Here is an 18,089-nt window from a genome sequence, read left to right on the forward strand (position 1 = left end):
TATTGAAAAATGCAAATCCAAACGTCAGGTACCTCAACTTGAGGTATCAAAGCTGAAGGCTGAAGTTGAAAGCCTTGTATCAGGCGTCAATGGTCTCAATGCGCTCGTTGAGGAACTCCGCTCGGAGAACGCAACATTAGTTGCCTCTAAGAAATCACTGAAAAAACAAAATGAAACACTGGCCTACCGTGTGTCTGAACTGGAACAGTGTTCGAGACTTGACAATGTAGAACTAAAAGGAATTCCCTGCACTCAAAGGGAAGATTGCACAGCCATCGTAAAAGCTATGGCTACTAAATTCAACTGCACTATCAATGCCTCAGACATTGATGTCATTCATCGCATCCGCACTAAGACTGACTCAAACAAAAACATTATCGCGCGCTTTTGCTCCCGCGACAAAAAGCAGGAATTTCTAAGCAAGGCTCGCAAGGCCAAACTGCACACGAATGATCTAGGATTCCCAGGCCCTCGTCATGATCCAGTGTTTTCAAATGATCACCTCACCCCTGATAACAAAAGGTTGTTCGCGAAAGCTCTTTGCCAAAAACGAGAGAAGGGTTGGGCGTACCTCTGGACGGACAATTGCCAGATTAAGGCAAGGCAATTTAACTAAAGTAGGGTGTATCACATTCGCACCGAAGCTGACCTTTCTGTCTTTCGGTAGATATGGTCACCTATAGTAACTTATCTATCAAGTTAAACCGCACTCCATCATGTCGTTTTATCTTAGTAGTAACAAATTAGATTCTTTCTTGCACCATTCTAGCTTATCAGCAATTCACTTTACCGCGCGTAGCCTAAAAAGAAATCATGATGAAATCAACGCACTTTTACACTCTTTCAAAAATTCCTTTTCCCTCGTCTGCATGTTGGAAACATGGCTTTCACCTGAAGATAAAGACTTGTTCGGCTTACAGGGATATTTGTCAGAATATTGCAATCGCAAATCGAGTAGACATGGTGGCGCAGCCATCTATATTTTGCCTACTTTACATTATAAGCGCAGATCTGATCTTCATATTGCTGTCGATAACTGCGAATCCGTTTGGATAGAACTAGATAAGCCGTCATCAGCTGATAATACTAATAAACTTATTGTTCGCACTATCTATCGTTCACCTTCATCGTCAGTCTCAGAGTTTTGTTCAAGTTTCAACGCTGTCCTTGAAACTTTATCTCTTGAACGTAAGAATGTAGTTATTTTGGGTGATATGAACATTGATTTATTCCATGATGCTACCAATCGCACTGAGTACGCAAACTGTTTTCAAGGTTTCGGGTATGAATCATTAATCACTCTTCCTACTAGATGTATTCCTGGGCGCAGTAGCACACTCATTGATCATGTTCTTTCTAACTTCCTTTCACCTGAAAACTGCGGTGTCCTTAAGGTGAACATTACTGATCATTATCCTGTTTTCTTTTCATATGGAAGTTTCATGCATAATCGTGATTTAAGATTTACAAAAACAATTCTAAACAAAGAGGAGTTTGTGAACCACATAAGCAATATCGACTGGTCTTCCATTGAAATGTGCACGGACGCTAACATAGCATTTGATTATATTTCTTCTCGCATTTGTAAGTGTCTTCATGATAGTATTGCAGTGGTCAGATGCAAAAGAATCTATTCAGCTCCTCATAACCCGTGGATAACAAACAGTCTTCTGACAAGCATGCGCAAAAAAGAAAACCTTTATAATAAAGTCAAACGCCGTCCTTATAACATTAAATTAAAATCTCGTTACATTTTGTATTGTAATACACTTAACAGACTGTTAAAAATAGCAAAAAAAATTATTACGAAGACAAAATAACGTGTGCTGGCAACAGCTCTAAAGAACAATGGAAAATTATTAATTCCTTCTTAAACAAGAACACGTCTGAATTAACTTTTACAGAAATTGAAACTGCAGATCGCGTCTTAGATCAGCCAATCGACATTGCGAATGAATTCAATGCATTTTTTTGCAATCAAGGTTCTACTCCACCTCTAACCCTGAATCACTCTCGAGTCCGCTCTTCACAATCATTTTACCTTTTCCCAACAGACCCGAACGAGATAACTGGCATTATTAGAAAACTCAGAGTCACTACTGCCGGGCTTGACGGAATTCACTCATCCAATATTAAATTAATTGCTAACCATATTGCCGTCCCACTATCCCGCGTTATCAATCTAATTTTCAAGACCGGGTCATTCCCATTACAATTAAAAAAGGCCAAAATTATTCCAGTGTTCAAGAAAGGTGACAGGACATGCATTTCAAATTATCGCCCAATAGCCATTTTATCAGCTTTTAGTAAAACAATAGAGAAGTGTATCGAGAAACGCATCACTAATTACTTATCTAAATTCTGTATTTTAACTTCTCATCAGTTCAGCTTCCGACCAGCTTTTTCTACGCATCTTGCTTTGCTAACTTTTACTGATAAGATTAAAAGAGCCACTGATCCTGGTGAATTTGCTGGATCATTGTTCATTGACTTAACCAAAGCTTTTGACTCCCTTAATCACAGCATCCTAGAAACCAAACTTCAGTCTATCGGTATTGTCGGACCTGCATTAACGCTAATTAAAAGCTACCTATGTGATCGACAACAGGCTGTTCATGTTCACTCTAAATTATCAAACTTTTTGACTACCAATCAAGGTGTTCCTCAAGGATCCATTCTTGGCCCTCTTTTATTTTTAATTTACATGAATGACCTTCCTCAAACAGTTACTAACTCTGAACCTTTTCTTTACGCTGATGACACTACCATACTAGCCTCTGACAAATCCATTCACTCTTTGACGCTAAAATTACAGGAAGACCTAAATAGCATTCTAACCTGGTGCCATTGTAACTCCCTCAGTATTAATCCTACAAAAACTAAGTTCATGATATTCCACTCAAATAACAAAATTCTTCCATCCCAAGTCACCATCAAACTAAATGACATGCTTATTGCTCCTGACAATGAATGCTCTTTCTTGGGAGTAATTCTTGACAACAACCTAAAATATTCTAACCATGTCACCCACATAAGAAAAAAACTAGCTTTCGGTATTAGAGTTTTAATCAAAGCACGTGACTTATTCAACACTTCGACTTTAATAAAATTATATTACGCTTTCATTCACAGTCATATTATTTATTGTATCACTACATGGGGTAACACATATTTAACCCATTTATCTCCCATTCAGCACATTCAGAACCAAGCCATTAGAATAATAACTTACAGCTCATATCGCAGTAGTGCATCATCATTACTTCACAACTTTGACATACTTCCTATTTCCAGTTTATTTAAATACCATCTCACCATTACCCTATTCAAGTCATTTATCCATCTTGCACCATCATGTGTTTTTTGTCCAGATGTTCTTAGTAACTGTAACTCAACTAGATTTTCTTCAAATGGAAATTTTTTACTACCGTCTATCCGTAGTAATTATAGTCGTCATACTGCTTATTTCCTTGCTTTATCCATATGGAACTCATTACCATCCCACATTAAACAATGTTCTACGATCGGCTTATTTAAAAAACAATTGTATTCTTATTTGCTTAACTACTGGATGTGTATTTTTTCCTTCAATAATATTTCTCGTACCATTTTTGTTTATGTATAACTGATTTATTATTGTTGTATCAAACCTCACATTTTCCTTGTTACATTGCTGTTTCTGCAAATTAGGCAATTTTTATTTTTCAATCTTGGACAGGAGGTCCCCCTGCAGCCCAGTGCTTTCGGACCTCCTTCTGTATATTTATCCTGTACGATGTTCTGTTTCTGTACTAATCTTTTGAAATAAACTTGAACTTGAAACTTGAACTTGAATCGAGCGTCGACCGTCGATCAACTGACAAGCGGTGAAGCGCGTCGGCATTTAAACATGTGCCGTCGCATATTCCAGCGTTATCGCTGGCTGTCGTGCAAATTCTAGAATAAGCTCGAGTGTGCGCGTCTTGCGCGCAATCTTAACAAAACGATCTACAATGATCGCGAAGCTTCTCGAACAATGAGGCGCGGTTCGCGCTGAGCGTTGCTGACAGTCTTTGTGGCCGAAAACCGAATACAGCAAAAGTGATAAAGAAACGCACGTGGCAATACTTACGATCTAAAATTTGGATTTTTACAGCCCCCGCTTCCTCTCATGTCTGATGTCTCATGTATTTTCATGGCTGAAAATGCCATGAAAAAATGCCTGAACTCCTTCTGGTCATTTCGACACGGTTAGGTATTTATGTTGCTAGCTTATTTAAAGGGGTACTGACACGAATATTTTCAGTTGTCGTTTTTTTGCGCCAAACGAAAGGTGAAGCCCTCAAGAGCCTAGAAAAGTTAGTGCTACGCGTGAGTGCGTCCTGAAAAAGTACTTACAGTATGTTTTTAAAAGCTAGTTTCGGTTCCTACTGTACCGTGACGTCACAACACGGTATGAGCTTCTCGTCACGTGCTCGCACAATATACGGTGACGTTTCCACGGCCGCTCCGCAACGTGACTCCCTTGGTGACGTAGAAGCGGCCATTTTGAATGTTTTGGTGACGCACAAGCGGCCATCTTGGAAGTTTTGGTACCTGACGTCATCACAACTAGCCAGACTGCTGCGTGAAGTCACCAGAATTAGTACTGTAGCCTGACGTCAAGCTAGCGTCGATGTCAGTAGATGCGCCATGGAAAAATTGACTTTAATATCAAAATTAAATATCTTATCAGCATTTGCCGAGCTTCACACTTGCTCAGAGCCGTCTCTGCATACAGGAGATTTGTATGGCGGAGTACATTCGCCTTCGAAAAAAGGTGTCAGTACCCCTTTAATAGAAAGAACACAATACCAGTGCTCTCTACGCCATCCTCCGTTGCGCTGTCGCTTTTCTTCGAGTCTTATATAGGGTTGGCTTGGGTACACTTGACAGCAATATTGCGTAGAGACTACTGATGTCCCTTTGTCACTAGCATAAAAGTTATGTATCCCACAAGCAAAAAGAACCAGTTTCAGCAAGGGTATTATGAGTACTTGTAGTGAACACTGGGCTTCTCAGCGGTAATCATCTAGTTCATGGTTAGGCAACCTTTTGAGGCGGAGGGCCAAGTTGCATGAAGCTGACACGGCGGGGGCCGGACGGCAAATCAGAAAAAAGGGGGGGGGGGGCTTTGCAAAATTTGGCGAACTGAAAATAATCGTTATTTATAATCAATAATTATAGGTTGTTATCAATATATACCGGGTGTTTCAAGAAACATAATCTAAATTCTGAAAAATTAGGAAAATGGGATATTTGCTCGCTGCCTTTGCAATTGCTTTTTCTGTAGCGGCAGGCATCTTAAGATGGTTAAAGACGTTATTTCGGAGCGTAATTAGGAAAGATAAAATAATTAACTTTTTAATTAGTGGAGTTAGGCGGTTATGTCATATAGGAGAAATGAAGATCTTTATGGGAAGAACCCATTGCAGCTTTGAGATTTGGAAATAGCGGCCTCCAGCAGTTATTGTGGTATAATGAAATTCTACCAAATTCAAAGGCGAAACCGAAACCATAGCACCGATGAGCGCATCAAGCAGACGACCAGAATGATGCCACTGTTCAAGACAATGATAACGGAGATGTAGTTATTCCGCGTTCGTTAACGTATGTGCGCCATGCGTGCTATAATTCCAAGCGCAGCCCGCCCACCCACACAACAAAGTCGATTCGCGGTTGATATTACGAGGCTCACTCATTCTGGACGTCTCAAAAGAATATGGCAGTTGCTCTCTTCGGCGTTTCGGTTTTGCCGCTGATAATGAGTGAAATTCTTTAGTTCGCAATTATTACTAGCAGCCGCTTTTTCGAATTCTGAAAGCTGCAATTATTTCTTCGCATGAAGGCCTTCAAATCTCCCTTTAACACAACCGCCTAACTCCACTAATAAAAAGGTAATTAATTTAACTTTCTTAATTACCGTCCCAAATGATGTCTTTAGCCATCTTCAGATGCCTCGGACTACAGAAGAAGTAATTGTGAAAGCATCGAACAAACCTTTCATTTCTGTGATTTTTGAGAATTTTAGCCACATTTCTTGAAACACCCTGTATAGTTATCAATTGATATGTTATCAATAGATAACAATATTCAAAATAATAGGCGAATTATCAACAGTTGTTATAAGTGACAATAATCGTAAGACGTTATCTGGCTATGTCTGAAGACAGGGGACAATATCAACTGGAATCGACCTTTCTTTCTTCCCGTTTAACTCAATTTCAAGTCAAAACTGCGATGCCGGCTTTCAGATAGGGAGTGACAAGGGAGGAAAGGGGTTGCCCACCCCTGATGTTGTTGAACCACAAGACCAGGTCGGACATGGGCCGTAGCAAAGGCTGCAGAAACAGAAGTGGTGAAATTCATATAGCAAGAATCCCCAATAATTATTGAGCAAGAAAACAGAGCAGTGTGAACTGCACTACTGTAAAGCGCGAAGTGATGCAGTGATCCCTATGGTGACGTCACTTCGCGTATCTCTCTCCCCTACAGCTCAGCCGAAAGTGTCTGTCGGTTCGGTTTGTCCTGGTATAGTGCCGCTGTTACAAACCTCGCAGGCATGCTGTAACAAGTCACTGACTCCAAATTTCGATCGATTTCCATTACTGATAACCGTTTACGTGTGTCATGAAGGCGAAATTTTCGGCACGGAGGAGAGTGACATTAATTCATTCGGTATTCACGAAAAATGCGTGATCTGCTAAACACGACCGCCCACGAGCCTATAGCTACGGACAAGGCAACAGATAATGTAACTCTTCCATGTCTTTTGATCCAGCAACTCTTTTCTGAGCTACTTGGTCAAGGACCGGCGTAACGTCGCCTAAATTTACAGACAGGACGAAGCTGCCTGTCATGTCGCCTTATTGTTGCCGTTAGGCGCTATGGTTACCCGGTACGTTCATCACTCTGCTTTTGAGTTACAATGTTCGCGATCTTGTAAACACATTATCAGCTGAAGATAAAACTTTTAAGCGCACTCTCAGAGAAACAAAGACGCCAGGCCTACGCAAAAAGCGCAGCACAGGCACAGCGAAAGCTCGAAGAGCGGTATTTCTAGAGCACGTTATAAACTCTCTTGTGGGTACTAATACAACTACACTAGCGACGTACCCACTACGCCAAAAATCATAATTTTTGTGAAGTTGGGAAGCACCTAACACGACATTACTCGTCGTTCTGTGGAGAAGCAAGGTACCATCAGTGAGGCGTTATGAGCAGTTTCTTGATGCGACGGCTGATGACGAGAAGAATTATGACGGAGCCTTTTGTATTGGGTTGGAAGCTTTAACGGACCCACTAGTTACACAATGTTAGTGACACCCGGTTGTGATGTCACTCTCCCACCACGCTTTATAACATAAGCTAGTGAGAAAGATAGAGAGAGGGAATTAATTTTATGAGACCCTGAGGAAATGGATCGTGGGAGCCTTATGGGCTTCCTTGGCAACCAATTGATGTGCCCTTGCGAGGAACCCACTGCGCTATAAATCATAATTTTTGTGAAGTAGGGAAGCAGCCACTGTGCAATTTTTCTTCATTCTGCGGACAACCCTGGTACCTGCTAAACATATGTAAGGCATTATGTGCACTTTGTTGATGCTGTGGCTGATGACGATGAATAATTATGGCAGAGCTCTTTGTAATGTTTGGAAGCATTCAACAACCCACTGGTTGCGCAGTTCGCATTGTGTGACGCCTGATTACAGTATTCGCGTTGTGTGACGCTTGGCTGTTATTTTACTCTTCTACCACGCTACATTACATATGCTAATGTGGTTCCTTCCCGACATGAAGCCTGTATAGGGTCTTTTTTCAAAGCAGTTTCAAGCATCGTCATTGCTCTGAGATCGAACACTGGGCTCCCACGCAGAGGGCGCAGGTTAGAACCTCATTCCAGAGCCATATATAGCCTCATTCCATCCTGGAAATTTTTAAGTGCGAATGCACTTTATAAGCGACCCTGTGTCCGCCGTCCCATAGCAACGGCGCGAGCAGAGGAGAGGAGCGTCTGTAGCAACGGCGCAGCGACGTCACGCCCCACGTGACTGCGCGCGCTCCGCCCTCCGCTCCGTGGCTGCGCGCGCCCCGCGCATTGCCTGTGGTGATGCAGGCCGGCGGCGAGACGCCGGACGAAAGCGTGCGAAGCGAGCCGAGCACCCCGAAGCCGATCTGGCGCGGGGACGCGCGATGCGCGAGCGAGCACGGGCCCTCGAATTCGATTGGCCGGACGCGCGCTTCAAGCGAGACTTCCTGGACCGCAGCTTCGGATATAGCTGCGCGGTGTGCGATCGACTGTGGTTCGACAACAACCTGAGCCCCATCTCGGGCGTGCGCAACGCCGCCAACAAGTTGAACGCGTTGCGGGTTCTTTGGAACGAGTTCGGAAGACAGATCATCATCACCAGTGAAAGTGCTTTGCACTTAAAAACGGCCAGATCTCCGTGGGTCGGCTGGCGCGTGCTCTCTCGCTGCCGTCTCCTTCGCTCGGCTCTGCAGTTTAGTCGTGCGCGCCGCCTCATAGCATCAGCCCGTGCTTCGCACTTCCTCATACTCCCCTTCGGGGAAATGCGGGTTTTTTTTTCTTATTTGTTTTTTTAAATGCGAAGCATTTCTTAGCGAACCTCTGGCACTTTGAGCGTTTCTATCTACGTATCTATCTATCTATCTATCTATCTATCTATCTATCTATCTATCTAGCCGCCTACGTCTGGGTGCTCTCATGATCGCCTCCTTAACTTGGTGTAGACCAAAATTTGCATGGGAGGGTAAGAGGATTTGACAAATATGACTGCCGGGTCATGACATGAATAGCTTTAGGATCTTGCCGCGTACGTCGTCAAACCCTTTCCACTGGACACGTGTGGCACATACCCGTTTACCACGGGCCGCGGTGTACGGGTATGCGCCACAGGTGATTGACAGTTTGTATCTACCCAGGAACGGCGAGAACAGACATTGTTAACCTAAATGCTAGAGCGTTAAGGAAAACCAACATAGGCAGCGTTGACTCAACGAATGGAAAGAATGAAAATTACGATCCCAGCAGGAATCGAACCCAAGCATTCCGCGTGGCAATCAGGCATTCTACCATTGAGCCACGCCAGGTCTATAAATTGGTTTGGAAAAACAGCCTACGCAGGCGTAATATCGGTGCAACGTCAATTGTGTTTGTGGTGCTGGCTGTCTAATTTTACAAGAAAGCAATGAACACTACATGATACTCCTACGATGTCTACTCCTACAATACAGGCGTCATATCAGATTAACGTCTGTAGTTCCAGTGTTCGCTCCGCTTTTATAGCAGTCTAATAAACATTACGTTTGTATTCCTATGATTCAGCAAGCTATATTGAAGCATTGCTCGACCCCGGAGGAATACATTAACGTAAGTTACATATGATATCCACATCACCGCACCGTAAAGTGCACTTAGTCCGCCAGAACGACGCGGTGTCCTCTTCATTTCTTACGAGGCTGGGCGATGGCCTCATGCTGACCGAGGATGATGCCAGATTGATTGACAGCCGCTTTGTAGACTAGGCTACGTAGGCCTATCTACGTAGCCTAGTAGGTCTACGTAGCACTATCCAGGCCTACCAGCCTCGACGGCCTATACCTCACCAACGCGAAGGGTGGCTTCAGGTTCCGACATGTCGCCGGCTCTGTCGACAGACAATTTGTCGACGAAATGACCGAGGCATCCACGGATTCCAAAAGCTCTACTCTACCACATACTTCCTACACATGGACCCCTCGTCACCACGATCAAGACCGGGTCCTATAACAAGTCATGACCAGCTGCTGGTGCTCACTGATCACGGTGATGATGCCCTTGTTCAAGAACTGTCAGACTCTTGCACGCATGCACATGGGTTCGTGAAACGTGCGTGCGTTCTCGGGACACGTATAAGCACTACATATCAGCTTACCGCTTGTGGTATTGGTAATACCCACGTTGCCTTTAGCAGCGTTACCCAACCGTAAACAACTGGTTATATAACACATATGCGGCTCTTCAACATATATAAGTGTGCGTATAAAATTTATACAAATCTTTAGCGTCATTTTGTAACGTGTCACTCAGTAAAAAAAGTTACGCCACAGTCACCTACCCACCGCGTACTTCGCATAACATCGACTCCCACAGTACGTGGGATCTGCCGAATTTTTTTCTTATTGCGAGCGATAGTGGTTACGCACACTGGCGGTGGCGGCAGGGGCGGCGGCGGCGGCGGCGGCGGACAACTACGGCGCCAAAAACTTCCCTTGTTCGGATCTCATAACAGCTTTCGCTGTAAAAGAAATATTTCCTGTTACACTTTTTATTGAGCTCTGACATGCCACGTATATAACTCTCTATAAAAAGACACGTTAACTCTATTTTGGAGGCCATTGTACAGTCAAACCTGATTGTATCGAACTGCGGCAAATGGAATTATCCTTTGTATCGAACCATTTTGGAACTCGACAGTGATTTAACATCAACGCATGCAAAAATATGTGGCTGCATGAAATGAAAATAGCCGGAACACTTGACACAGTGAACATCGGGCAGCGCGAAACGCTCTAAGTTGGCTTTACCACAAAAGAGGCTGGTCTTTCCTCACGAAAGGGGACTTTCTCGCATGCATTTGGGAAAACGATCGGTTTGCTAAGGAAGGCGAGTCATCGGCGTGCACACCCCTGATCATTTAAAGGGGCGCCAATTCTGCCCCATACCTTTACTGAGCCGTACCTTTCGCGTCATATTTTTAATGCGCTGTGTTAAGGCTCCGCATGTTTTTTGACGATAATGGCCGCCAAGGACCCCTGATGTTGCATTCAGAGAACTGTTTACTTCCCATCTTTACCCCGGGAACCAATGGCGGGCGTTTGTGAGGACGAAGTCTTCGATTCATTTTCATTTTGGCATCTATTGCGGAACTCGTTTTCTTTAGGACTCGATCAAACAGAGGGGGGGGGGGGGGTGTCGCTGCGGTAAAACTCGGCGCCAACGTGATGGAGAAGCGTGCGAACTCCTACAGGGCGAGCAGTGATGAGTGCGGTGTGGTTAGGAGCGATTAGAAACTGCCGGCTTGCTTGCTGTCACTCGATTCCTCGTCGTTTGGCCCGTCGTACGCAGTGCCCGTTCGCTTCTACGCGATTCTTCGCTCCCTTTATTAACACAGTCGATGGCATGAAACGAAAGATCCTGCTGTTCTCCCCAAATCTGGCGATCATCAACATTGTCATACCGGGAGCAAAGAAATGTGATGTCGCTGTTGCGTACAGCATCCCAATGAGCACGCTCAGGACAACATTGAAGAACGAGGACTACATTAGGGCCAAGGCTGAATAGAAGCTTGTGGTGGCCGACGAGTACGACGAGTACGGTCAGTTGCGTGTGTAGATGTTGAGGCGCTATTCACATCAGTACGGCATTTCCTTCTCATTCTTCTCCCGTGTATCCTGCCCCTACGTACAAGCCGCACCATGAACTACAAACTGCGGAAAAAATTAAAAATAAACGCGTGTTACCTTGAAGCTGCCTTTTTTGCAATATCATAAACCAGTGTCGTGAAGCCGCCTGCGCAACGAAATTTGAATCGAAATATGGTAGGTTCTTGAAAAGTTTTATAATCAATTATACGACGTCTCAAACTATTTGCTTTTTTTTTGGTGATTTCGATGGGTGCGGCTTTGCATACCCAGAAATTCGGGACATCGCTTCTAGTTCACCGTGTTTCACACCACGTGGCGTACAAACCTTGAAGATTCAAAATTCGCGCGATGGGGGGGGGGGGGGGGGGGACGCCGACAGCGTAGCACCCACAAAGACAGCCGACAATATCGGCTATCACCACCGAGCGCGAACCGGCAATCGCCGACTGATAACGATAACGCATACGACGAGCGGGCGAGGGCTCAAGAGTGAATCGGCGGTTTTGTGTCAAAGTGGTTCGTTCCTTCATCGAGACAACACCGTGATCGAGACGACGGAATCTGGAAAGGTCGTCCTGCCCTTCCTCTCGTCTCCGGCCCCTCCAATATTTTTCGCCCGATCGTGCTCCCGTTGGCCTCCTCTGGTTCTTTTTAAAGTTGGCGAGAATGCCTGTGGTCGCTGTATTGTTTTGAATCGCTAAATCTAACTTCGAGAAATACTACCATCTTAAATTATGATGGTTGCGTTCTTCCAGAGTAACCATGCTTCGGATGGACTTTCCGAACTTTAGTGGTGTCATTTTACGAACCCAGGATAGTGCACAATTGTGTGAAAGCGCCAAGTCACGTGTTATAGTCGCTGACAGGGACTTCATTTTATAGAGCTGAACAAGCGGCATGAAAGGCATGCATTTGTTTAAAAACTGATTCATGTTCAGTAGCCTTCTTCTTTAAAGCATTTTATTTAAGGGGATGTAGTTGGAGCCTGATTCCTTTCGTTTCTCAAGCTCACAATAAAATGCGCTGTAAAGAATTTATTTTCTTAAGCACTTGGCACTAGAGCACTGCACGGGTCGTGATTTTCGGCCCGGGCCCGGGCACGGGCCCGGGCCGAAAATCGACGGTTTTACCCACCGCCTAAAAAAGGTTGCGTCAAGATACGACGTCCAAGTGGTTATATCTGCCAGGAACAAGTTGTCCACTTTATGCGCCAAAGTAGACAGACGAATCGCAAATCAGCAAAATGTTCGGCAAGGTACATGTAATGTTAGTCATGTCAATAATTATGTATCTTGTATCACTGGTGTTGTTTATTCCATACCCTTGACATGCAAACGTGTTTACGTGGGACAAACAGGTCGCTGCCTTAATGTTAGACTTCGAGAACATTTTAATTCTCTGAAAGGCCACTCCGGTCTTCATCTAGCAGCCCACTGTAAGAAATGCCACTGCACTCCACTCTTTGCTGATACCTCTGTGTTGTTCCGGCATAAGAACCAAAAAGCGCGAGAACTAATTGAGGCTGCGCATATTCAAAAGAATTCTGAGTCCTGCGTCAGTGTTCCCTCTGTCGCCATACATGATAAAGAGTTAAGTTATCTTGGCTTTGTATGACGGGCGTGCCTTGCCTGATGTGACCAAAGTTTTTATTGATTTGGTCCCTCGTGCCTTTTTTTCTCCTCCTTTTTTTGCCCTCTCTCGCTTTTTCCTGCCCTTTATATTGCGTCGTTCTTGCCATAAAACTTCAGTTGATAGTCTGCGCATGTTTGTCCTTTTCTCGCCATTCGTGTTTCCGTCCGTTTTTTGCGCAGTTACAATAAGTATGTAACAATTCTACTTTAACCTACGGTAATTTCGTGTAAAAAGGGGCTCATGGAGGAAAGAGTTGAGTGGACATACTGGGTACAATGAACGTCTGTTCGGCAATGGTATACTATAACTTTTTTTCTTTTTTTTTTGCTAATGCATTGGGGATCATCAAGACCGTTTTGTAGCAGATATTGCAGCAAGGAAAGTGATTTGCAGCATGAGTTCAGTTTCGATAGGAAATGCAATAAAAACAGAGGAGACAGAGAACACAACGCTCTGATTGCGCTCTTTACTGAAGCTTAAAACATGCTCTAACGACAAAGCCAATGATGCGCCCTTCTGGATATGTAACACATGTCTTCAATGTCTTCATGTCTTCATGTCTTCATGTCTTAACACATGTCGAAATGTGAAGGCGTCGGCAGTCGTTGTTCTTAAGTTCCACCAATGGAGCAAATTCAGGATGTCTTTGTGGACCTCTGCAGAATGAATGTAGCTGTGCAGCTTATTTCATTTCTATCGTTCCCGAACGTCGTGACACTCTTCAGTATCACCTATAAAACTCCTTTTTGAGGGCTTCTGCTTGCATTTTTCAGCAGTGTGTGTTATGCACGGCTTGCACTGCGTTCTTCTTTTCTTCCGTATCATAATGCCCTATGCCTTCCTAACGATGTTGTACTGGTAGAAGGTGACCACTGCACTACACGTGTAGGACTGGTAGGAGGTGGACGATGCGATTTCGATCTATTTTTCGTGTTCGTTACAGTTTGGTAATAAATGCGTGAATAAGCTTCTCGACGCTTATTCATTGAAAGCCTATGGTTCGAGGTAAAGGGACGTCACCCGGCACGGAATACGTAATTCTTTTTTCAAGCCTGATATTTCGTCAAGCGAATATATTTTGCCTCACGCCTTATGCTGTTTGAAGATGTGCTATTCCTGCACATTCCAATGGTGTTGTGGCAGTGTCATGTAGCTCTCACACTATACCTAACCGTGGAACAAAACTATATTTCAAAATCGGCGTCCTGATTTTAGTCATGTTGAAGATAGGTATCGATATGTTGGAATCCTGCCGCCAAATACCCTTCAGAGACGACCTCTATGTGACATATGGGAAAGCTCTTCTTTTAAATGGCAACGTTAGCTGACATTTGGTACGACCTAGCCCCCCCCCCCCCCCGGCGCTTTAAGCTGCGTTACTGTACTGGCCCTTACGGGAGTAAATTTTGGTGAATGCGGCCCGTTAGCTGAGATGGGTTTGATACCCCTGATATAGCGGAAAGAGGCGAAAGTTCAAATGTTAACAAATTGGGCGCACCAAGCAGGCTGTGCACGTCCATCTCGCGTCACATGACCACTGGGGGCCATGACGAAGCCTTGGAAAAAGAATGTCTCTGTATAGGAATTCTATGTAACGAGACTCCGTGCAGTCCTTTCGTTTTAGTGGAGGGCTGGAAACTTCAAAAGCGTTTCCTCGCTTTGGAGCTCTATGATCGGTCTTGCGATAAGTTACATCTATATATTTAATATATTATATTTATTACTACGATTACAGAATAACATTTGGGATATCAAATCATAACGAATGCAAATAAAGCACAGAATAACGACATTTTAACTATATAAGTGCCTGGTATATCTACTTTTAGCTCGCCCGTTTAAGATAAATTTTAGCCGCCCATATGCAAAGAGCAAAAGAAGTTCGGTACTTGCCTCTAATAAAATTTCTCTAAATAGCTTGCCCCACATAAAAAAAAGTGTTTTTTTTTTTCGAGAGAGAGAAAATGTGAAACATATATGTATGCACAACGTGTGTGGAACAAACATGAAGAAGCACTATAAAGAAAAACAAATTCTCTATTATCAGTAAATTACCTTTAGCAATTCCTAAATCACCACGCTCGCCGGGAAAAGACTCTTGGTAAGTCAGAAAACGCGCAAAAAGGTAAATGCGGGTGGCGACGCCCGTTTAAGTTCGCGCAGCAGACACCGTGACATCTTCGATTCTGACGGCGTCTAATGGGGCCTACGTAGTTCCTAATCACTAAAAATGAAGTACATTGACCTCTGAGGGAGCCATAGACTTAACATACCAAGTTTCAGGAAATTTTATAGAGCCAATGTCCCCACATACGACAAATACAGTTTGAAGCTCTCCGTGAAGCCGCCTCCGGACCCGCCCGCACCGCCGCGGCACGTGATTTCTCGCGCACGGTTATGGGCAAGTTCGTTGACGTTGGGAACTGTCGGATGAACCCCTGAGCCCATGTGGGCCGGGAACCAGGTAATTGTGTGAAAGCCTCCTACAGCCCTCAAACTGAGAATAGTGGCAGCCTCTCTTGAGACCACGCCCGAAGCGAAGGCCCGGAGGGCAGCCCTAGAGTCGGTTAATATCTCAGGACGCGAAGGGTCCTTCATAGCTAGAGCTATCGCTACCTGCTCTGCTACGGAGGCAGACACCTTCCTAACGGAAGCTGAGTTTAGTACGCGACCGCGATGATCAACAACCACGGCCGCAAAGCTGTCCGAGCGGCCATACTGCGCCGCATCGACGAAAGCCACCTTTCCCGGGGATTTAGCTACGAAGTCAAGCAGAGACTTGGCCCGTGCCGTTCGCCGGCCAACATTGTACCGCGGATGTACATTACGTGGGAAGGGTTCCACCTCATAAGTACCCTTCATTGTTTGTGATAAAAATATCTTCTGTTCCGCACTGCCCGTATGGTGACATCCAAGCGACTGTAGGAGACGCTGCCCAGCCTTGGTGGAGGAGAGCCGCGCGACCTGAGCTAGTTGCTGTGCCTCAGTCACCTCCGAGAGGGTGTTGTGCATGCCCAGGTTCATGAGCCTGTCCGTGCCGGTACTCATGGGGAGTCCTAGCACCCTTTTAATACTTTTCCGCATTAAAGTGTCGAGTTTATCCTCCTCGCGTTTATACCAATTTAGAGATGATGCGACGTAAATAATATGGCTCATGAGGAACGCGTGGTAGAGCCGAAGGAGATTACTTTCCCTCAGCCCTCCCCTGCGGTTTGAAACCCGTAAAATAAGCCGAATCATGTTCTCCGTCTTGGAGGTAATGCGGGCCAAAACCTGTGTGTTTCAGCCGTTGCATTCAAGAAGGAAGCCTAATACCCGAATGCAGTTCACTCTGGGAATCGCTTGCCCGTCCCTTGTGGTTAGCGCAATCTGTACCCGATCAAGCGGTGAGTGGGGCCTCCTCCCACGCCTAACAGGTCTGTAGAGAAGCAACTCCGATTTGGAGGGTGAAAGCCGAAGCCCCGTGCCCTCCAAAAAACTTTCTGTGATAGACAGCGCCATCTGGAGCGCTTCCTCCACCTCAGCATCCGAACCTCCCATGCACCAGACAGTAATGTCGTCGGCATATAGGGCGTGGTTTGTATTGGCTACAGTGGAAAGACGCTCCGAGAGGCCTTTCATGGCTATGTTGAACAAGAGAGGCGAAATTACCGCACCCTGCGGCGTGCCCCTCGCACCCATGGTGAAGGTTCCCAATTTTGACTGCCCAAACTTTATGGTTGCTTTGCGGTCCCTGAGGAAGGCGCGAACATAGGCGTGGAACCTTGGTCCCAACCACGTGCTCTCGACCGCCTCCAGGATGAACTTATGTGAAATAGTATCAAACGCTTTGGCGAGATCTAGGGCCAATATTCCCCGAATATCTAGGGTTCGTCGGTCGATAGTTTGCCTCTTAATCAGGAGCATCACATCCTGGGTGGACAGACCCGGCCTGAAGCCTACCATGTTGTGTGGAAAGAGCTCTTTATCCTCGACATACCGAGAGACCCTGTTGTGTACCGCGTGCTCCATCACTTTCCCTACGCAAGATGTTAGGGAGATGGGACGTAGGTTCTCCTTGGCGAGTGCCTTGCCCGGCTTGGGAATGAGTACAACCGAGGCGGTCTTCCAGGCCTCCGGCACTCGGCCTTCTGCCCAGAGGAGATTGACCTCCTCGGTTAACTTATCGATGGACCTATCATCGAGATTACGCAGCAGCCTGTTCGTAATTCCGTCAGGACCCGGGGCTGAGCGACTATTAAGCGCATGAAGCACCTCTTCGATCTCAAGTTTCGAAAGGGCGAGTAGATTTCTTCCAGGGGCCCTCCCCGGTAGTCCGGGTAGTCCCAGTCCCCGGAGGGGCCAATCGGAAGGTATCGTTCTGCCAATTCCTTAAGTACAGTCATGTCATCGACTCCACTGCTCCTCTGTGCTTGGACTAATCGGTCAATTGGATTACGTTTCGTGTTAGTTTCATTGAGGAGTACCTTCAAGAGGTTCCATTTGCCTCCTGTGCGCATCTGCCCGTCTACTTTTGAGCAAATTTCATTCCACTGCTGCCTAGATAACTCCTGACTGTAGTCCTCGATTTCTTTATTGAGAAGCGCTATGCGCTTACGCAGCCTCCTGTTGAGCTTCTGTGTGCGCCATCTCTCAACCAGCGATTTTTTAGCCTCCAACAAATGCGCAAGACGCGAGTCCATTGCATCCACCTGTAGGTCAGTGTGGACCGTCTTGGTTGCGAGGAGCGCATCCTCCGCTAATCGCGAGAAGAGTTCCTCCAACGTGTCATATTGGGCCTGATCCGCCTTGCGGCGCTTTCTAAACTCGTCCCAATCCGTCACCTTGTACTCCTTATGTGGAGCCAACCGGGTTTCCTGCGTGACCGATAGGATAAAGTGATGGCTTCCCAGGCTTTCCTGCAAGTTAGCCCACTGTACTCCCACTGCGTTTTTGGTAAATGCCAGATCCGGAGTGGTGTCTCTCGTAACGGAATTACCCACTCTTGTGGGGAACTGAGGATCCGTGACCAG

This window comes from Rhipicephalus sanguineus, chromosome 1 (assembly GCF_013339695.2).
Source record: "Rhipicephalus sanguineus isolate Rsan-2018 chromosome 1, BIME_Rsan_1.4, whole genome shotgun sequence".
Taxonomy (NCBI): Eukaryota; Metazoa; Arthropoda; class Arachnida; order Ixodida; family Ixodidae; genus Rhipicephalus; species Rhipicephalus sanguineus.